The sequence below is a fragment of the Equus asinus genome, chromosome X (genome assembly GCF_041296235.1).
Source record: "Equus asinus isolate D_3611 breed Donkey chromosome X, EquAss-T2T_v2, whole genome shotgun sequence".
Taxonomy (NCBI): Eukaryota; Metazoa; Chordata; class Mammalia; order Perissodactyla; family Equidae; genus Equus; species Equus asinus.
Window position 1 is genome coordinate 121,818,417 of NC_091820.1, and position 23,573 is coordinate 121,841,989.

The following is a 23,573-nucleotide window of genomic DNA, read 5'->3' on the forward strand; positions in this document are numbered from 1 at the left end:
CCCGGGAAAGAAAATATCTTCCTAAGTATTGCCTGCCATTCTATTGCACAGAGTGGATGCCCAGTGTGTTTGTTAGAGCCAGGCTCTGTCTGAATGTCAATCACAGAATACTGAGAGTCAGAAGTGCTCCTTGGAGATCCCCTGCTCGTTTAGTAGATAGGGAAACTGAGACCAAGAGAGGGCAATGGATTTGCTGAAATTGCACCCCCAGTTAGTGGCAGAGCTGGAACTAGGACACATATATCACTGTAGGCGATGCTGGTGTGTGGGAAAAGTGCCGAAAGGGCCTGAATGGAATGAATTGTAGTCATTTTTCAATCCACTGCATCTCCATGGACCACATGTTAATGGCTCATCTCTTATTGCTCCCCTGAGAACTGATTCAAAGGCAAAGCCAAAATGTGTATTTTAATTCAAAGCATATTAAGAGGCCAGAAGGCAGGAGGAGGTGTCGTCTCAGGCTGCCTGGCTGCACTTGGCTGGGAAGGCTTTGCTCCAGGCCTTAGGAGACTGCTCATTCAGATGCTCGTGGTGCTTGTGCCAAAGGGAAGCTAGGCAAAAGGCTGAACGCCACGGCGGCGCCCACCCTTTCCTTGCGTCTGACAAGCAGGGCGAGTGGAGTTATATGACACGGCCCTGGGAGGTGCCGTGCAGCTTTCTCAGTGCCATGATGTTCCTCCAAAATCTTTCAGGGATTGAAAGACTTCCAAGGTGGGGCTGCTGTGGTAGGACTTGGTAAAAGAAAAAAGAAAGAAAGAAAGAAAGAATTTGTTTTTTAGTGCAATTCAGCAAAGTATAAAGACAGGATACAAGGGGAAATGGCTCAAAAATAAGTACCATCCAGTGCCTTCCCTATGCACAGGTGACTTCAGTAGTGTCGTCTCTCCTCCCAGGACTAATCAAAGGCATCTCCCAGACCCCTCATCCATTGCTGGTGAGAATGCAAAATAGTGCAACCTCTGTGGGAAACAGCATGGTGGTTCCTCAAAATGGTTTAACGTAGAGTGACTGTGTGAGCCAGCAATTCCACTCTGAGGTCTATGCCCAAGAGAATTGAAAGCAGAGACTCCAGCAGATACTTGTATGCCCATGTTCATTACCTCACAATTCACGATAGCCAAAAGGTGGAAGCAATCCTAATGTCCATCAATAGATAAATGGATAAACAAAATGTGGTATATCCATACAATGGAATATTATTCTGCCATAAAAAAGAATAAAGTACTGATACATGCTAAAACATGGATGAACTGTGGAAACATTATGCTGAGTGAAATAAGCTACACGCAAAAGGACAGATATTATATGATTCCACATATATGAAACATCTAGCACAGGTAAATTGGCTAGAGACAAAAAGTAGAATGGGGGCTGTCAGGGACTGGGGGGAGGGGTGAATGGGGAGTGATTTTTAATAGGTGTGGGATGATGGAAAAGTTCTAGAACTAGATACTGGTGATGGTTCCACACATTGCAAATGTACTTTGTGCCATTGAGTTGTATACTTTAAAATGGTTTAGATGGTAAATTTTATGTTATGTATATCTTACCACAAAAAAAACCTCCTAGAAATTTGAGTTGCAGGAGTCCTCAGAGGGTATCTAAGACAGTGGTTTCCCACCCTGGCTGCATGTGAGAATCACCTAGGCAATTTTTAAAAACATCATTGCCCAGGGATCCAACTCCAGAGACCCTGATGTAATAATCCTTTTTTTTTCGTTTGAGGAAGATTTGCCCTGAGCTATCATCTGCTGCCAATCCTCCTCTTTTTGCTGAGGAAGACTGGCCCTGAGCTCACATCAATGCCCATCTTCCTCCACTTTCTATGTGGGACACCTACCACAGCATGGCTTGCCAAGCGGTGCCATGTCCGCACCTGGGATCCGAACTGGCAAACCCCGGGCTGCCGAAGCAGAATGTGCACACTTAACCACTGTGCCACCAGGCCAGCCCCAATCATTGTTATTTTTAAAGGCTCCACGGGTGACTGTATTCAGGGCCCAACTAAGAGATTTCAGCAGGTTCTAACATCAAGAGAAGCCAGCCAAGGGCTGTCATGGCATGTGAAAAAAGCACTTTCTTCTGCCTCCCTTCTCTCTTTTTTCCTTCAATTTTTAAAAATTGTGGTGGAATACACATAACGTAAAATTTACCATTTAATCTTTTTTTTGTGTGTGAGGAAGATTGGCCCTGAGCTAACATCTGTGCCAATCTTTCTCTATTTTAAGTGGGATGCCACGACAGCACGGCTTGATGAGCGGTGCTAGGTCCGTGCCCAGGATCTGAACCTGCGAACCCCAGGGTGCTGAAGCAGAGCATGTGAACTTAACCACTATGCCACCAGGCCAGCCCCCATTTAATTGTTTTTAAGTGTACAGTTCAGTGGCGTTAAGCGCATTCATGTTGTTGTGTGACCATCACCACCATCCATTTACAAAATATTTTCTATCTTGCAAAACTGAAACTCTGTGCTCATTAACAGTAACTCCCTATTCCCCTCCCCCACCCAGCCCCTGGCAACCAGGGAATTTCACTACTCTGGGTACCTCATATAAATGGAATCATAGAGTATTTGTCCTTTTGTGACTAGCTTATTTTACTTCGCATAATGTCCTCAAGGTTTATGCTTACTGTAGCATGGATCAGAACTGCCTTCCTTTTTAAAGCTGAATACCATTCCATTGTAGGTATAGACCACATTTTGCTTACCTATTCATCTGTGGATGGACACTTGGGTTGCTTCCACATTTTGACTATTGTGAGTCATGCTGCTATGAACATGGCTGTACAAATATCTGTATCTTTTGAGTCCCAACTTTCAATTCTTTTAGATACATACCCAGAAGTGGAACTGTTGGATCATATGGTAATTCTAATTTTAATTTCTCCAGGAAACACTATCCTGTTTTCTAGAACAGCGGCACCAGTTTACACTCATGCCAGCAGTACAATTTTTCCACATCCTCACCAACGCTTGTTATTTTCTGTTTATTTTATTTTTGAAATAATAGCCATCCTAATGTTTGTTAAGTGGTGTCTCATTCTTTATTGTGATTACTGACTGCTCTCTCTCTTATGGGTATCCTGGTCTTGCTTTCGTACTGATCACTCTCATCTTTTTCTCACAGTTTTAACTGTAGACAGGTCAACATATGGTTGGAAAGATGCCCCTTTGAGCGATTGTCCTCAAAGAAAGCAACAGTTCCCTGTGTTGCCCCCAGCCATACCTTTGGTGCAACCATCTCCTGTGGATGAACCAAGATCTCCCCACCTAGATTCTCAGCCAGTTTCTTCTCACCACACCATGACATCTGTGTAAGCGCCATCACTGCTCTTCTCTACCACTTTGAAAAGAATCAAACATACTCATCTCGCTTGCTTCCAGGCAGTAAATGGTTGCTGGGTAGACAAGCCCTGATTGCAAGCTAAGAGCCTCCAACACTCCAAAGGGGACTGATGAGAAGCAGACGTGTTTGCCCCTGTAGACCCATCTGTCATTTCCTCCCAGCCATTGTCCCATAAGGAAAAGCTGGATCTGGGCTCCTGCAAGGATTCTTCCTTCATCTTCTAGTCAGGAAGCATGCTGTGGAAGAATTTCATTTTCCTCTCTCCACCCAAACATCTGCACTAAAGCTTCCTGGAGGGATGGAGTGGAGATGGTAAAAGGGAGTTAACAACATACAGTATCATTTATTTGTTGGGCTGTGGGACAATCAACAGACTAAGGCCACAATCTATACCTCGCTTTGGAGGCTACACACATTGCCAATGAGAAAGAGAACTAGAGAGAAAACAAGACAAGGCCTAGTGGTAGCGGAGGCCCTCTCCCCCGCTCCCACCTCTAGTCTCAACCACTCCCGTCGCCAAACACGCTAATAACTGTGCTGTACAGGTTCTCCCTCTTCAGGCCTGCTTCTCCACTCCACCGTTTCCTCTAGCGGCTCAGCTTTGGCAGTGTGCACATACGTGCACATGTGCATACACCTCAGCCTGGAACACACAGGGCTGCTGTCTTAGTCTGCTCCGGCTGCCATAACAAAAAATCATAGGCTGGGCGGCTTAAACAACAGGAATTTATTTTCTCACAGTTCTGGAGGCTGGAAAGTTCAAGATCAAGGTGCCCGCAGGGTTGGTTTCTGGTGAGGTCTCTCTTCCTGGCTTGCAGAGGGCTGCCTTCTCACTGTGTCCTCACATGGGGGGGAGGAAGGAAATGAGAGAGAATCTTTCTCTCCTTATAAGGCCATAGTCCTATAGGATTAGAGCCCCACCCTTACAACCTCACTTAACTTCATTACCTCCTAAAAGCCCTATCTCCAAATACAGTCACATTGGGGGTTAGGGTTTCAGTGTATGAATTTTGAGGGGACACAGTTGAGTCCATGGCTGGTGCTATACTGCATTCTCTCTTGGTGCCCTCTCGGTGGTGGTTGCAGACAGGTGGGCTTCACTGTACTCATTAGGCGTTGGCAGAACATCTCAGAAACTTTGCTCAGAGCACAAGGCCCCAGTAGACTAAAAAATGGCTCCTGACACCTAATTGTTGAGATATTTACCAGGCCTTTCCATGGCCCCCCTAATATCTGAGGGGCCCAGAGCAAGAATGCAGAGGCCCGTATACCATACACCTAATAATTAAAAATTATAAGTCAAAGCAACAAACTATTAAACTATGTTCTATCTCCTACTTTCACAACTGTACCTTATAAGAACAAAATCAATGAACATGTATAAAGTGATGGTTTTTATACTTTTGAAAGTCAGCACAATATCAAAAAGGACTGAATTTAATTATGATTGTGCACGTTTGGATGTTCTTTTGATGGGCCAACAATATTTGGGCGAGTAATAACTTAAGGATATACATAATTCAAGAATTATCTTGTATTTATTCCATAAAATTGATTTTTTTGCCTTCATTACAGGAAAATCACTGTTTGTATTATACATTGATATAATCAAGATTTTTCACATAACTTGTGGAATTGTCAGTTATGACCTAAAGCAGGGATCAGCAAAATTCTTCTGTTAAAGGCCAGATAGTAAAAACTTGAGGCTTTGCGGACCATAAGGTCTCTGTCTTAACTATCCAACTACCACTGTAGCCCAAAGCTCTGATAGACAATGTATTAAGAAATGGGCGTGGCTGTGTTCTAATAAAACTTTATTTATGAAAACAGGCAGCTCACATGTGGGCCATAGTTTTCCAACCTCTGACAAAGGGTTAAAAAATAAAATGTAATTGTATTAAATGTGTAAAATTTAAACGTATTTACATCAAAAAACATAAAGTAAATGTAAAAATTCTTTAAAATATTTCATGTTTGCAAAAATGTTATTTTTCTTAAGTATTTAAAGTAAAAAATAAAAAGGCAAGCTATAAATGATAAATAATAAATATCAAATTTTTTAATTAAAATTAATTTACTAGAGCTGAGTTATCATTTGATTCAATCTTATTACATATATTTATAAAAATAAAACTATTGGTAATTCTAGCATCCAACGTCCATTGGAATCATGCAGCACATGTTGTGCTTACACCTACATAGCCACAAATTTAAGGGTGATATGAATTGTTTAATATTGCAAAATGTCCCTCAGCTTCCAAGCACAACTGTTGTGAATTCAGTGCTAATTTGTGAATACCTTCAGAACCACAATTTAACAGCAAGGAAATGGACTACTGGGAAACAATTTGTCATGCAAGAATCTATCGTATTTATGCTATCAGAAAATAAGGATTTGATGAATTAATTTGTCTTTTTTTTTTTTAAACTTAGCGCTCAATTCCTCTCTGGACACCAAAGTAGCGCCCATCTCTGACATCAGCAGCCACGCAACCCAGAAATCTTCATGAGATTCAGACATGTTTTGCTGCTGTTATTGTTGTGGGAGTGGGAAACAGGCCAAGAGATATGAAGAAGTGTTTTCTCTAGAATATGAATAGAGTTATTCATAAGAATAGATATTTCGAATTATGGGTCCTGAGTTACAGAAGCTCCCATGTGTCCTTATATTCACTCATTCAGTCATTTGGCATTTGGGATATGTCACACTGGTATACTAGAACTGGCTCCTACAGGCTTGTGAGAACCAACTTGGGGCATCTTTTCTCAGCTGTGGGTTTGGTGACAGCACGTTGGTAGCTTGAAATCAGCTGTGGTGGGACTATTTACAACATGGAAATTAACAAATGCTACAAACCAAAGCTTTCCTTTGTGCCCCTCCCTCCCCCCACCGCACAGACAGCCATTTATTCAACGTTTACCAGCACAGCAATGGATAGGCGGGGCCCTTTACAGTGTAAGGCCCAGGGCAAAGGATCTTCTTATCCAAGTGTAAGTGCAGCACTGGCTTTATCAGGACTGGCTACATGATTTGTGGGGCTTATGCCAAATAAAAATGTGGAGTCCCTTATTCAACAATTTTTAAAGAATTTTAAAGTGGTGATAGTGCAGTATTAAAGCTAGCGCTGGGCCCTTCTGAGTGCAAGGACCTGTGTGAGCTCTGGACCTCATCAATGGCTTTTAAAGTTTAGTTGATACCCACACCCTCCCAAGAGATTCTGGTCCCTATGAATTTGTTTGCTTTGGTCAAGATATAAGTGAAGCTTAACAACCTTTGCTGACATCTCCTATCTCAGCAGAACCATTGAGTGCAGGTGGGGGAGGAGAGGAGGCGAGTGCAGGTTACTGGAGGGATCCAGGAGTTTGCCATGGGTTCAAGAAAGTGACAGAGCATAGCAACCTCAGATCACCTAGAGAAAGAAGGAAGACAGAATTAGGAAGAGACTTTTCCTGACCTCACAGAAGAGAAGTCACACACATTTTAGCTACATAAAAGGGGAGGCAGCTTGGCCTAGTGGAACAGCTGGGGGCCTGGCAAACGGACAAATTCCAAATTCTTCCCCAAGACTTGGGAAAAGTCATTTAACCTCTCTGTGCCTCGGTGTCTTCACTTACAAAATGTTGCACCTTGCAGGTACTCAAAAAATATCTACCTTCGTTTGCATAAAAGAGACTGGCCATTATTTGGTTATCCATTTAGCTTTTGTTTAATATCTGTCGTCATTAATTCTTCCTTAGAAGAATTTCAAGACCTCTCAAGAATCCACAGAGTTCAAACAGAAGGTAAGTTGTCAAAACAAAAGCCTCCTGGCCCTGCAGGGTCCACGAGAGAGAGCTGAAGGAGGGTCTGTGGGCGCCTCAACTTCTGGTCCCCTTGGCTCAGATCTGTACATGTGGCATTGTTGGGATGAGATTCCTGAGGTCCTCTTGGGGGATGTCAGGGAGTATGCCCAAGGTCCCTGGAGTCTTACCATTATCATCTCAGCAAGTGTTTCTGGCATGGGGGTAGAATGTGATACCAAGGAAAAAACTTTTCTCTGGAGAAGGAGAGCCATGATGAGAGCTATCTTCAAATACTGAAGAGTCATCCTGTGGAAGAAAGTGCAAACTTGATCTCTGTGACTCCAGAGGAAAGAATTAGGAGCAGCGGGCAGAAGTTACACAGAGGTAAATCCCAGATTAATTTAAGGAAGACATTGCTAATGATGAAAGGGGTTCAGGAAAGAACAGGGCTGCTCAGGCAGTGGTAAACTCCCTGGGCAGGCAGTATTCAAGCAGAGGCCATGTGTCTATCTGTTAGGATGCTACTGAAAAGTTTACTGGTCAGATGGACAGTTGGGATAGATGGTCCCTCGAAGATCCTTCTAATACTATAGGAGTCTATATGAATGCATGGGACACGATGAAATTTAAGTAAGCTCAGTCTCACAGGGCCTAACTCACTTTAAGGAATTAGAAAATTTAATTACTGTGATGGCAGGCCACTTTGGGGTTATCTTTTCCTCGGCAAGCTCAAAACATTTTGCACATCTCTTTTCTGTCATCTGACATTGTAGGCAAGACATGCTTCTCTACTGATAGTGAAACAAAGACCCCCAAAATGTGTGACTTCCCAGAGGTCATCTTGAATGTGTAGGGGAATTTGAAGCAGAACACAGATTTCCTGACTCACAGCTCAACTCCAATGACAGCCCACACAATGCAAACCATGCTCCATTGCTCTGGGATAGAAGAGGCTCACTTGACCAATTTGAAAATCCTCTCACTGTGTTGAGATGAGGAGAAAACAGAATGTGAACTTTCCAAGTTCAAAGTCTATTTCCTACTGGGAAAATGAGACATCTGGTTTGTAGTTAAATAAGATGGATCCTAAGGGATCTTTGACAATGAGTTGCTTTTCTAAATCCGCCTTTTAGTAATTTAAACGTACATGCATCAGAAACATATGGATTAAATGTACAAAAAGCTGAGCAGGCTGTTGGATTCGCAAAACAATGAGAGAATCTTAGAACAATAGGGTAGAAGGGATTTCCAAAGGATTGACAGTCTATTCTATCTTCTCCTTTGCCTAGATATTTTGCCTCCATCAAGCAAGAAGTGTGTAGTGAAGGCCTGCTGTGTTTTCAGCACCAAATTGCATTGTGACAGTTAACAAGAAACAGGCCAGAAATGAGTAGTCATATGATTCTGAAGAAGAAAATACCCTATGGGCTAACCCTGTTCTGGTGACATGCAACCATGAGGAGCACCAAAGCGCCAAAGCATAACTATGAATTTCACTGTCTTCTGGGAAATACAGCAGACTTCCACTGTGCATGCTGAGTATTACAATATAGGGTTGGGGTAGGAAGGGTGAGTGTGCGAGGTACACAGAACATAGACAGGAACCCCTCACTTAAATGACCCGCCAATAATTGAATTTTCTGATTAAGCTTCTGTGGATAATCCATTTTTGCATTAAAGCTGCCTGAAGCAAAGACATGCCTGCAACGGAGGCCTCATAAGCTCAGGTTCAGTCTCTCTGAGTACACATGTGCACACTCATATGGTGTGTGTGTGTGTATGTGTGTATGCATGTGTTGGCTGTCACTCATCAATGAATGTCTATAAACACAGCCCTTTACCTAGCACAGGTTGTAGGTCTTATAGCCAGACTGTCAGTCCTGCTCTCAGCTTACTTGGAAAGAGGCTCATGAAGACCCAAATCCAGGCTCCTTCTGATGGCTCCAGCTGAGCAGAGGCAGGCTTGGGAGAAATCAGATACTTTCTCCTACGTCTCAAAGGGGCAGAAAGCAGACTGGCTTTGTGAATCCAAGAGGAATGAAAGGAATTTCAATAAGAAAATTTGATCGGAAACGTAAGGAGCTGTAGCTGTTTCTGAAAAACAATCAAGCAATTGGAAATTATGGACCACAGATTTAAAAAGGCATTGATAAAATGTAAATTGGAAGTATGACTGCATCTTTTAATTTAAAGAATAAATATAGATCACAGGCTAAGTATATATTTTACTTAAATTTCTATAACAGAAAATATAAAATAAATTGAAAAGCTTTAAGTATTTGGGGGAAATTAGAGGTAATTTTTTAAAGTACTTATAATGGAATACTATATAGCTATTTCTAAATGAATGAAGTCTGAGTGAAGAATATACAGGAATTCTTTGAAATATTTTTGCATTTAAGTCTGAAACTATTTCAAAATAAAAAAGATTTAAAGAATGATATAAGCATTCACCAAAATACATGAACTAGAAAGTTCATAGCAGCACTAGTCATAATAGCCCCAAACTGAAAACAACCCAAATGTCCATCACAGTAAAATGGATACATAAAATGCCATATTTTAATAACCGGAAATGCTACACAGCAGTGAAAAAGAACAAATTACAGCTGCACAAAACAACATGGATAGATTTCACAGACATACTGTTGAGTGAAAGAAACTAGACAAAGACACATATTGTATGATTGCGTTTATATGAGGTTTGAAAAGAGGCAGAAATAATTTACAGAGATGGAGGTCAGAATGGTGGCTACCTTTGGGCAGGGGATGTTGACTGATGAAGGGCAGGGCGAGAGAGCCTGTTATTTGCTGGAATTATAACAATTCATGGAGCTGTAAGGTGGAATTTGGCACATTAGAGTGGGCTATTTACCTGTATGTCTGTTTCACCAGGTTGTAAGTTCCTGGAGGAGAGGGAGATAAGATGATAATCATCTTATACCTAGTACGTGGCAGATGCCTGGCCCCATACTTCAGAAAGCTCACTCTGGCCCTCCTCTGGCTGTACCCCTCCCAGCAGCAGGAATCCACTGGACCAAAGGAACATGCCAGTCCATGCCCTCCCATTCTAGTCCATACTATGGATACCCAGGGCCCAGGTATTTCCTGCCTAAACATTCTTGTGCCTGCTTCTGGGGCCTGTGCAGGCCTCTGTCCCCAGTCAATCCTCTTAAGGGGAGAACACACCACCGCTGTGCAAAACCCTTGGACAGGAGGGCCAGGGAGTCCACTGCATGTGTGAGGTCCCTCGTGGTCTGGGACAGAGATGGGGTGGAAGAGAAGAGGGCAGGAGATCAGGCCAGGGACTGGGGGCCTACAACTGACCCATCGGTGCTGTCATGATTGGTGTGAAATGCTGAGGAATCCAAGATTTTAAACTTGAATCTGAGCTTCCAGATCATTATGGAGATAAGCTTTATTTGTCAAGGTAGGAGGGCAGACTCCTTTTATTAAACAGTGTTAGCTTAATTTATAACTTGTCAATTTTAGGCATATGGTCTGTGGGACTCTCTTTGTACATTTGCCCTGGGCCCCACATATGTTAGAGGCAGGCTTGGCTGACATATCCTAGCTACTCAAGACATAATGAGCTGAATGAATATCATAGGCTGCTGTTTTCATTTCAGATTTACATTTTTATCCCTGAGTCTAAATGTGATTACATTAATAATTCCTCTCCACTTATTCCAAAGCAACTCATGTCACTAATAGGGCATACCAAAGATGGCTAAAGTTTTGGTTAATCAATCTAACCCAAATATCCCCCCACAACCCCCAAGACACACACAAAATCCATGATAACAAAAGTTTTGCTGTATTTCCTGTCTATCACCTTCAGGGAATGTGCTAGCCTGAAGCTGGGTCTCTCATCCCTACTTCATGACCCTTTATGAAATCAATCAGCACGTGTAAAGTCTCTGGAAGTTTTTTCCTTTCCTTGCACACAAAGGCTTTACACAGATGGCTTCTGACTACAAATCTTCTAGCCTTCTGTGCAAGGCAGGCCCTCCTGGGCTCTTGCTTACTGCTTCTAAGAGTGGGGTAGGTATGGGAAGCTTGCATTTTAATAGAGGTTTTAGAGGTGGTCAGAAGCATACACTGCCAGAGAGGGGAAGAGAAGAGATTTCCACAGAGGACCAGGAGTGTGTACAGATGCAGTGGCAGAGTGGCAGGTACTGGGTGAAGGACAAGAAGCAGAAAAGCTTGATTAGAGCAGCAGGTCTGTGAGGGCATCTAGCCCAGTGCCTGGCACATAGTCAGCACACAATAATTATGTACTGGATGAAAAAATTAATGAATTAGTTGGTGAGGTGGGGACTGCAGTTGTGAAAAAGAGAGAAACTGAGGTGTTTAGACTTGATGTTAGAGGCAACAGGGAGCCACTGAAAATTCTAGAACGGAAGAGTGACTTAGTAAATGAAGTGTTTTAGGAAGATGTATCTGACATAAAGGAGAGACTACTCAGGAGGAAGAAATGAAGAGGAAGAGGAGGTCGGTAATAGAAGGTTTTAGAGATTGGTTGTTGTTTTTTTTTTAAAGATTGGCTCTTGAGCTAACATCTGTTGCCAATCTTTTTTTTCTTTCTTCTTCTTCTCCCCTAAGCCCCCCGGTACATAGTTGTATATTCTAGTTATAAGTCCTTCTCTTTGAGCTATGTGGGAGGCTGCCTCAGGATGCTGCCTCAGTGTGGCCTGATGAACGGTGCTAGGTCCATGCCCAGGATCCAAACTGTAAAACTCCAGCCACTGACGCGGGAGTGCGCGAACTTAACCACTCAGCCACAGGGCCGGCCCCAGGTTTTTGTGATTCACCACTCTGCTTTGCCCAGTGTCATGTATCACTCTCATGTTTTTCATCAAGTGAAATCTCAATGCTGGAGGAAAAAGTGTGCTCCTGAGACTTCATTCAGTTTTCCGTGTTCTAGATTTTGCATTAGCTCCCCATTGTAGCGAGTGGATCTGGCAACAAGTGCCATATGCCACATAACAGGTTTTTCATGATGGAGCGAGACATAGGCCTTAAAACTATGGGGGCCAGGAGCTGTCCATCAAAGTAACCAAACTCGTTATATGGGAAGGCGTTTATGTCTCATTGTAAGGGACATTTTCTCGCCTGCAATCTGAATCACCAAGTGCACTTTAGAGCCCAGCGTCTTTCGTATCAACCTTTGGATTTCTGAAGAAACGATGTTCCCATAGGACCAATTTGCAAACACGCAACAAATTCCAATAGGAATATTACATGAGTGCCTTAAATTGTCAAGAGCTCCCCGCCTAATTTACCCAAGCTAATAGAATTGGCACACATTCCAGTGTTTGCACTGGAGCATGCACACTGCTCAACCAAATGAAGGAGATACAAACAGATGTGCATTCTGGCACCTCAGTGAAACCTGCTCATGGCCCAGCATAGAGACAATTGCAGCACTAGGTTGCCAAACCTGGGGACCAGGTTCCTAATAAGAGCAGCTACCATTTATTAAGCATTTACAACATGCCAGGCCCCATGAGACCTTTGTAGATGTCCTCTAATTCCATCCTCATCACCACCGTGAGGTAGGGGCTTTATCATCCAGTTTTGCAGAAAACAGGGTGAAGCTGCTACATAAGTTAGAAAGGCCAAGCTGGGGCTCAGACCCCAAGTCCGACCAACCACCAGGACTGCTGCTTACTAGCTATAAGAACTTGGGCCAGTCACCCAGCCTTCCTCATCCTCAGTTTCCCCATCGACAACAAGGGGACAATAATGGCACTACTTCACAGAGTTGTTGGAAAGATCAAATCAGCAGACATCCTGGTGTCATGTAAGCATTCAATAAATGGTAGCTAACATTAGTGTTATTAACACGACTGAACTCTCCACCATTTGGCCTTATGGCTTCCACCTTCAGGAGTCAGCAATAGATCCTGGCGTCCTTGCCTGGGTTGGGTGGTTAAAAAGCAATGGGCAGGGGGGCTGGCTCCGTGGCTGAGTGGTTAAGTTCACGCGCTCCGCTGCAGGCGGCCCAGTGTTTCGTTGGTTCGAATCCTGGGCGCGGACATGGCACTGCTCATCAAACCACGCTGAGGCAGCGTCCCATATGCCACAACTAGAAGGACCCACAACAAAGAATATACAACTATGTACCGGGGGGTTTCGGGGAGAAAAAGGAAAAAAATAAAATCTTAAAAAAAAAAAAAAAAAAAAAGCAATGGGCAGGGGCCAGCTCCTTGACTGAGTGGTGAAGTTCGCATGCTCTGCTTCAGCAGTCCAGGGTTCACCAGTTCAGATCCCAGGCACGGACATGACACCACTTATCAAGCCATGCTGTAGCAGGCGTCTCATATATAAAGTAGAGGAAGATGGGCACGGATGTTAGCTCAGGGTCAATCCCTCAGCAAAAAGAGGAGGATTGGTGGCAGATGTTAGCTCAGGGCTATAATCTTCCTCCCCCCCCAAAAAAAAACAAACAATGGGCACAAATACCAACAGTCCTAATACATATGAGCCACCTCCACTATCTGAACTTCATTATCCTAGGTACCATCCTGACAACTTGGATTTCCAAAAGTATCTTCTAGAGAAAAGAACTAGGAAGGAAACTAAAGGAATGGTATGAGTTAAAATAAGAGCAAAAGCAGGAATCCTGTCCATTCTCAGCACGCTGTTGTAATTAAAAGCAAATATCCCAGCCTAAACTAGACACTAGATTGCAGTGTTCTTTGTGGAAAAGCAGCCAGAGCTGAGCTCAGACACAACCACCACACCCACCTATCTTGGAAGCCCACAAGAGAAACAACTTCATCAAGCTAACCAAAGCCATTTGGCCTAGGTGTCTGGGCCTTTGTAGATATTTTTCTGCTCAAACTGAAAAAGATATCCTAGTCACCTCTGTCTTCAAAGCCTATGCAAGCTGGAAAACGCCATCCATCTTCCTACGGCAATTTAGGTCATTTACATAAACTAGAAGCAGATTAGGATTGAGGCCAATTGTTACTTTAGGTTCAGGTTCTTCAGAAATTGGGGATACTATTATTTTGTGGATTTATTTTTGTTAGTGCCATGGAGTTGATTGAACTTCTAGCGATCCTGTGTACAGCAGAGAGGAACCTTTCCCAGTCTTTCTGCGCCATCCTCTCCCCTTCTGGCATTCTATCAATGTTCCGCTGCGATTCATAGCGTTTTCATGGCCACTTTTGTGGAAGTGGCTGGCCAGTTCCTTCTAACTAGTCTTAGTCTGGAAGCTCTGCTGAAACCTGTCCACCATGGGTGACCCTGCTGGTATTTGAAATACTGGTGGCATAGCATTCAGCATCACAGCAACATGCAGCCACCACAGTGCGACAACCAACAGATAGGTGGTACAATTCCCTGACTGAGAAACAAACCCGGGCCATGGCAGTGAAAGCACCGAATCTTAACCACTAGACCACCAATTTTGTGGATTAGAGTTCACTTATTACATGGAATGCGTAAACACAAGATTTTAGAGAATGCAAGTGTTATAAGAGTTATGACAACTCTAGACCATGGACCATAATGGCAGAGAGCATGGGGCTGGCTAGCTTGACTGATTTAGAGTGCAATTTTCTCCGTAGTGATCATCTCAAAGGAGTTGGCATTTTTGCTCTCGTATTCCTTCCTTCTTTCTCTCTGCGTAAATTTCAAGGCCCGACCTGAGCCTCTCTACTTCCAGGAAACTTCCCCTGACCAACTGCCATAGTCTATGTTATTTGAACAACTCACCCAGCATGTCATCATACACTACATTGTGCTGTTTCTACTACAATTGCCTAGGGCTGATATTCACACTAATCAACATGTCATTAACTATTCATATGTGTATGTCTTCTCACCCCATTTAGCCCTCATAGACTGGGATTGTGTAGTTCTAAAAACTCATGATTTATCCCAAACGTTTCCAAAAGGCTTCAAGATGGATGGGCTTATTGTCTTAGAATTATTTGTATCTTTCACAGACTTTAGCACAGTTATACCTAAAGAAAGTCAGTCATAAATACTTTTTGAGTGGAGGAATGAATAAAGGAATGAGTCACTGACCCATACAAATCCAATACATTAATTTGGGTCCTTAGCCTTATAGTGAGAGCCAAAGGAAGGCCTCTCTCCTTCCCGAGTTCTCTAGACTAAACATACAGCAAAGGCAGGCACGACCCAAAGGTCCATGGCGCAGGAAAGGAGCAGCATGCCAGGGACTGGAGAATCCACAAAGAATCATCAGCCTTCACAATTAGCTCTCTTCTCCATGACTTTCCCTATTCAGGACCTTTAAATAAACATACAGATATTGACAGTCTTGTGTCTCTTTAAGCAAACACCCAGGTTTACAAAACTAAGTCCTCCTTGCTGTTCTTCAAACACACTAAGCGCTCTCCAGCCTCAAGGTCTTTGCACTTGCTCTTCCCTCTGCCTGGAAAGCTCTTTCATCAGACATCCCCACAACTCATTCTCACTCTCGCATGCTTTCACGTCTCTGTTAAGATGACACTTCCTGTGTGAGGCCTTTCCTGACCACTTGATGTCGCACTCCCAAAACTCCCCATCCCCCCACTCTGCTTGAGGTTTTCCTTAGAACTTTTTGCAACTTGACAATGTATATTTACTGGTTTGTTTATTGACTCTCTCTCTCTCTTAGAATGTAAGCTCCATGTGGGTGGAGCGTGGTACTTTATCTTGTTCACCGTTCCCAGCAATTCACGTGATCCCTGGCAAGTTATAGGTGTTCAATAAGTATTTGTAGAATGAATGGATGGGGTGAGAACGTGGTTATACAAAGGGCTGACTCTTAGACTCCTCACAACTGCTCCCTAATTGCATTTAAAGAATTTTAAATTCTTTTTCTACTTCTTTCTTAGAGGAATGCCAACTTTTATTCATGCATTCATCTCATATTGTAAAAGTTTAATAGCAAAAGCTATAAAATAGTGACATAATATGATAAGACTTTACTATGTTCTAAGCATGGTGTTAAGAATTTCATACATGGCCTTTTATTTAATCCCTACAGCAACCCTGTAAGGGAGTGTTTTTAATATACCCATTTTACAAATAAGGAAACTGAGGCTTATAGAAGTTAAGCAATTTATCCAAGACCTTACAGCTAGTAAGTCATGGTCTGACTGTTTTTACCATGTGCCATAAGTAGGATGGGGGAAGGGAGTTGCACAGCCATTGAAGACTAGCTACACCAAATGGGCAACTATCTAACTGAGCATGGGCAGTTAGGAGAATGTTTATAACACAGGAGGGAGGGGTGTGGGGTGAGAGAGAACTGAGGGATGGGATCAGGAAAAGAACTAGCAAATGGGCAGACTACAGTTTGAACCCAAAGTCTGTGCTTTAGGCCTCTATACTAGAGTACTCATGCCTTTTGCGTGGTTGCCTCTTACTGGAATGTCCTTTCCCTGCGGCGCCCACCCCGCAGGGCCCAGCTCAATGCAGGCCCCTGTGTGAAGCCTCCTTGACCCTCTTTTCCCTCTTCAACAGGTATTTGGCTCTCCTGCTGCTCTGGGGTGGGGAATGTGGGAAGACATCAGAGCCGGCGTGCAGACGAGTGTTGCGGGTGCTGGGGTTGGTTAGCTGGGCTGGACATGGTAAGAAGGCCATGAGGCTTGTACTTGGAAGTTTGCACTTGTGTCAAGGTTGCAGAAATTCTGGAAAGTTCAGGATAAATAAAGTAACCCATACCTTTCTCCTGATTGGTCAGAGTAGGCTAAATGCAAACTTCAAGTTGAAAGCAAACTTGGCCAACAAGAAACGTGGTAAACAAAGTCATGCACAGTGGCCACCTGGATTGGTCCCAACAGCAAATTCAAACAATACAGCAACCACTCTTTCAAGCTTTTTGCATATCAATTCCTCCTTCTAGAAAGTTCTTTCTAGAACTTTGGAAATCCACCCTTCAAGGCCCAGGCATATGTGACCTCCTCTCTGAAGTCTTCCCTAATTTCATGCTACCACACTCCCAACAGTGGTGACCAACAGAGGTGTTGCTATAGGAAGGGGATAAGGGGAAGCCACACCGTTCTTAAGTGACAGAGGTAGGATTGGAGCCCTAGTACAACTGCAAAATCCATGCTCTTTTCCACATAACAATCTGCTTATTACCTGACCGAAAAGGCTGTGCACTCCAATTCCACATCAGCTGAGTCTGTGGAATGAGCAGTAAAGTACACAGAATGAACAAATATCTACCTGAGCATAGGCAACTAGGAGACTCACTTGGGATCTCTTCCTTGGGGCTATGCTTCCTCCCCCTCTATCCCTTTCTCCTTATCTTACAGTTAACTCAGCAGCAGCAATACTTGGTTAGACTTTTCTCCTGGAGGTCAGCAAAACATAAGGCTGGGCAAGAAAACAATGCTGCACTGGTAGGGGCCGTACAGGGATGAGGTGCTTGGGGCAGAGCTGGATATAGCTCAGGAGGCATACTCAGGAAGCCTCGGTCTGGATGTCTTTGCCTGGGCCCGGGTTGAGTCTATCCTACCTTTTAGGAGGTGTGCTGCAAGGCTGATCCTTCCAAATCTGGCTGTCTAAGAGATTGACTCCTTAGCTCCAAATCTGGGTTCCCTCTCTAGCTCCTGCTAGGCTAAAGCCAGCCCTTTTCCTCTCTTCATGCTCTGTCTACCTCCATTCTCCACCCTGTGCCTCAGTATCCCTTTGATCTGTAGTCTTGGTTCTTCTGGACATGACAGGAGAAGTGTCTGAATTTATCAGCCTGATTGCTCCCAGGGACCATAACCTCCAACTCACTCACTGGCAGAAGAGGGAGCTGTATGAGAGGAGAGGACCATTATGAAATTAAGCAATAAAAGAAGCACGGGAAACATGCAAGCTCCAGGGTGGAATTCTCTAGCTAGGGTTCTCAATATGTGGTCCATAGACCAGCAGCCTCAGAATTACCTAGGGAGCTTTTTAAAAATACGGAATCTCAGGCCTCAAAAGAAGACCTACTGAATCTGCATTTTAACAAGTTCCCCAGGTGATACCAGTATGCACTAAAGTTAGAGACCCATTGCCTTTATCAGCCTTAACTGGTTAAAGCAGTGGTTCTCAACCTTAGCTGCACACCAGAATCACCTGGGAGCTCAGAAAAATACTGGCCCCTGGGTCCTAACCCAAGCAATTGTGATTTGATTGGTTTGAGATGGGGAGACTGGACATTCGAGAATTTTAAAAGCTCCCCAGGTAATTTTCGTGTGCAGCCGTAGTTGTGAGCCAATGGATTACAACAAACCCACGCAGCCCCCTAGAAAAGAGGTCCTCGTCCATCCAAGGTTGTGTGCGTGTGTGTGTATTTAAACGTATACATATTCAAAATTTTTTAAATCTCTACTAGGTCTGAAGCGTAAAGCCACATCCTCTGAGCAGATTTGGGATTCCATTGGGGGTGACTACAGGCTCCCTCAGGAGAGAGAAGGGATGGGCTGACTGGTCTGATGGGGAACATGATCATGTCTCATCACTCAGTTCTCTAAGCACCCCCAAAGATCAGGGTCACAGCTACATCCCTGGCATAGATGACGGGGCAGCGCCCACCCTTGGCACTGTGGCATTTGTACCATTCAAGCTTTATCCTTTGTGTTGGGCTCATTTCTGGCTCTCAAGATCTGGTGATCGATGTAAAGGTGAAGATGCAAAGACCTGACTTCTTTTTTTCTATTCTCTGCCCCTCTCCAAAGAAACAAGATTTGCCTCAAGTAGCCCACAAGTTCATGGCTTCAAGCCTCATAAAAGGCTCCAGGTCCATTTATGCATCTTAGCTGAGACTGATGAGCAGCTATCCATCCTTCTGTGACTGGAGTTGCTGCCTGTTGCCATAGTAGGTGAGCAACTGTATAAATTACCTCTCATCCAAGTTACAAAGTATGTTTGCCAAAATGTTTTCTTCTAGAATTGTAAAAGGGGAAATAGAGTGCACAGAGAGAAATTGAGTTTGCTCCAAGGGGCTATGAATGCACCATTAAGGAAGCCTCGAAAAGAGATTAGCAATCCATCTGGTGTGTTTGCACATCATTTATTGCCATTTTGGGGCATTTCTAAAGCAATGACAGTCCTGGTGGGGAGGAAGAGGAGGAGGTCCACTCGCCATTAAGACCATGTACTAAGAGGCTGTGGTTATTAGGGCATGCAGCGGGCAGCGCTCCGCCAGCTCTGACCTCAGCTCAGTGAGAATTGCAAAAGCTCCGAAGTTTAATAAAAATCAGTGCTTGGAATCCAACGCCAGGAGGTTCGTTAAGGCATTGTTATAAGCTTCAGGCCAAGTTCTCTGAACAAAACGACTCTCCATATCCTCTGATATGTCTCCTCTCTCTCTCTCTCTCTTTCTCTCTCTCACACACACACCGCCTCATCAAAGAAAACTAACCAATGGATGGAGCTATGCGCTTTGATCCATCATTGTCCAAGCCAAACTGTGAACGATCTTGATTAAATATGGGACATAGTTAAATTTTTGCTAAAAACTCCCACTCTCTTTAGCAGTCTTAAATCAAGATATAATCAGAACATTGTGTAAGAATCACATTGTAACATGGCCATTTACATTTCATATGAAATAATTCTACTTTAGTAGGCAATATTTCTTCTTCTATGGCATTCTCTTTTACTGTACTCCCTGCAGCATACCTGTACATAGTAAGATAGACTAGACTGTCACCCACCTCATCATGAAAGTTGGGAAGTTTGTCTACCCTCAATGCTCAACCTAGTCCCAAAAGCTGAAATCTTGGCCTCCGGAGCTATTTTCTGAAATGATCATGCACAGTAAATTAAAGCAAGTGTTCATAATGAAAATGCTTATTTCCTGGCAGAAGCACAACTTGAATGAAACAAGGAGATAAGGCCCCAGAGATCTGCCATTCCACTGAGAAATGTGCAAAGTAGTCAGTTGGTTCTTAATGCAAAGCTCACTTGTCTTATTTTCTTTTTTGATCGGAATTGGAAATGCATCATCAGGTTTGACAGAGTCTCCACAATGAATATGTAAAGTCCATGAGGGAACGAAGTTGTATCTGTTTTGCTCACTGGTTAGCTCCATCGCATAAACAAATGTCTGACACATAGTAAGCACTCAGTAAATACTTTCTGTTCTTGTTGTTAACTGGAAAGCAATATGAATTTCAAATCCAAGCGATGGCTGTAAGCATACGCTCAGCTGTCCCTAAAACCAACAGAGAAAGGAACAAGACTCCCCCAATCCTACCCTGTGTCCCCTGGTCTTAGCCCCACTCACATCTCTACGTCCGCTACAAATCCAGGGTGTGTGACCATATGGGATATGAGTCAGAGCTTCGTGTCCTGGTCCTGAGCTGGCCACCATGATGAGGTGGCATGGAGGGGGAGGCACTGTCTGGGACAGAATGAGATCTGGCAGTTGATGGAAAACAAGAGCAGTCTGTATCCCGGGGTGCTCGCCGCCCTGGTAGACACTATGCTTCTAGCCTTACAGAAGGGCTGCCAAATGGGCTGATGCACACAAGCAGACCCTCCACCCTGGCCACCAGGACAGGGGCCTCTTAATTCCCAGAGCCACAGGACAATCCAGAAAGTTTGGGCTGGATCCACATGACACTGAGCACCAGAGTCAAAATAATTGGGGTCCCCCAGAAAGAAACTAGTTAACAGATGGGTCAAGGCATAGGTAGTCCATTTTACATATTTAGGTAATTCTAGAAGCTGAAGAAGATTCCCTTCTCAGAATACTGCCTGTCAAGAACGGCCTCATCATTTATTGACCAGAAATGAATTTGACCAGCATAAAAGCATAGGAATGATTTTGAAAATGATTTCCATAAACTAAAAACTTTATTGCAAAGATAGTGAAACAATAACAAAACAGCAAATTTGGGGGAGTAGAAAGCACTCATATCCTACGACCCCCATTTTTTTTCATTTTTGGAGTTTTCCCTACCTCTCAGCCCCAATTTATATTCACACTTTTACTATATACATATCTGACATTTAAAAATCATATATTATGTCTTATTTATATAAGTAGAACATATTCATAATAGAAAAATTAATAAGCAAAAAGAAAATTGAAACCATCTATAATCCTACCGATCAGAGATAACCACTGTTAGCATTTTGGTGCATACTTCCCAATTAAAAAAACTACACACGCACACAAATATGTATATGTAGGTGCATACACACAAACACACACACACACACACACAAATTCATACAGACCCCAAACATCCTATTTAAAAAACTGCCTTTTTGGCTTAATAATAGATAGTGAACATATTTCCATGTCAATAAATACATCATAGTAAGATGACTTCTTATGACTTTTCCCAGCCTTATTACTCCAGAATTATTATTTTATTATCCAGTTCTTAGGGATACTGCATTAAAAATGTATTAATTAATCAAGTCGTGATCCATTATCCATTGTGTGTCCTGAACTGAGTAGATATAATGGAAAGTACATACACATCTACCATTTATTACCCACTTATTATGTGCCAGGCATTGTGCTGTTGGCACATTGCAGATGTTCTCTCACAACCCTTTGAAATAGATCCCATTGTTCCTGTTAGATGAAGAAACCGAGGGAGGCTCAGGGAGGTATTTAAACTGTTCTCATAGCTAGAAAGTGGAGGGACCCCAAGCTGAAGAGACATCTGTCTGACTTTCAAGTCCACTCTTGTTCTCTGAGAGACTAGTTTGGGAGTTGAGCTGTGGCAGTTGTGATATGATTAGAGAATGGACTGGAGTAGAGTGAATGGGGACAGCAAGACCAACAAAGAGTCTCAAATTGTGTGATATAGATAACAAATCCCATGAAATAGGAGAAATTGGAGAGATCCCTACTGGCGAGAGCAGTCAAAGAAGACTTCACGGGAAGGTGGAAATCAGAGATGGATCTTGAAACAGAAGCGAGGAAGTCACTTTGTATGGGGCAGGGGGCACAGCAAGGGCAAAGGCTTGGTGGTAGAAATTTAACATTCCATGGGCTTGGCCTGTAAGGCACTTGTCTTCTGAGAGGAAAGAGTCTGCCCTGGCAAAGAGTGCAGCTGAAGAGGGATGACTGCCTGCACATATGGTCCTGCACAGTGTCAACGAGAGTCACTCATACTCTGACAGTATCCGAACAGCCAAGATATGTAGAACATTTTGTTTCCATATGGTTAGTTAGTTATGAATTCCAGAACTTGGAAACCTTGCAACCTTTGGAAAGAACCAGACTACATATTAAGGGATTAAAGTTTGAAATGTCATTTTCCATTTCTGTCCAAATGAGGTTGAGACATTTTTTGATGAAAAAAAAATTAAGCTTTCCATGACTGGTTTCTTGCACGGTATCTGATTTGGATCACCAGTTGACTTGATGGTAGCCGCTAAACGCTGAGACACAAATCAACTCTGATCACATAGATTTTCAGCATCAAAGACAGATCCTGATGCTGAGTGGCAGGAGTTAGGTTTCAGAGTTAAGCATAATGCTTAAATCTCTTCTTTAGATTAGCTTTGCTAACTCCATCTCTTTAAAAAGAAGTCTTCCTCTCTAGTTTGATCTATCACTTGCGTCTGACCCAGCCCTAAAGAAATAACTTTCTTTTAAACATCCTATTTGATGGATACACATTCTAAAATTAGGCTCCATCTTTGGATACAAAGCAGTTTCCCGATTCTGTATGCAGGTACAGACTGTTTAAGTGCAATTTTGGCTAGATGACACCAAAAGTCTGCTTAGCTGCATTTTTTGCTTTTCAACCAATTCTTTTGATGATAGGTAGGTCCAGCCCGAAGATAAGCAATAATAGATGTATTTGTTCCACTTCAACTACCCAACAGTAGAGAATGGTTCAAAGGTCATCAAAAAGAGATTGGGTTTGGTTTTAGAGTTCTCTTTGAAACCACAGCAAACAGTGCTGCACCAGGCCCTGTCTGTAATGTCTGGCTTGGATGCAGGTGAGAGGCTCTAGGGAAGACAGGATGCAACAGAGTCTTCAGAGAAGCCTTTGGAAATTGGCATTTCCACAGTTCACTCTTCACATCCAACTTCTGTCGCTGATCAAAGTTGGCACTTATTTGTAGAGAAGATAGAAAGAATGTGAACCCTCGGGCCTGCTAAAAAGGATGAAGGGATTGTTCTGAGAGATTCAAAAGGTGACCGAAGTTGAAGATTACTTTGGCCAAGTGGCTTGGACTGCCATTAATCCCCGCTGTCTTCAGATGCGCGGGAGTGAGTCATCTGCTGGGGTGATTAATCCTGTTTTGCAGGAGTGCATGAAACAAAGATTCCACCAAATCTCACATAACACGCTGGCCCTGGAGCTCAACCTGCTTTTTCTGTAATAATTCTCAGCTACAGAGCCTTCTACCAAGTTTAAATAATTCTTAAGCCCAGTTCTCGAGGAAGAATGGCAGTGCCATCATCCAATGCTCAGTCTTACAGACCGTACACCAACTGCCTCCAACCCAGATCTT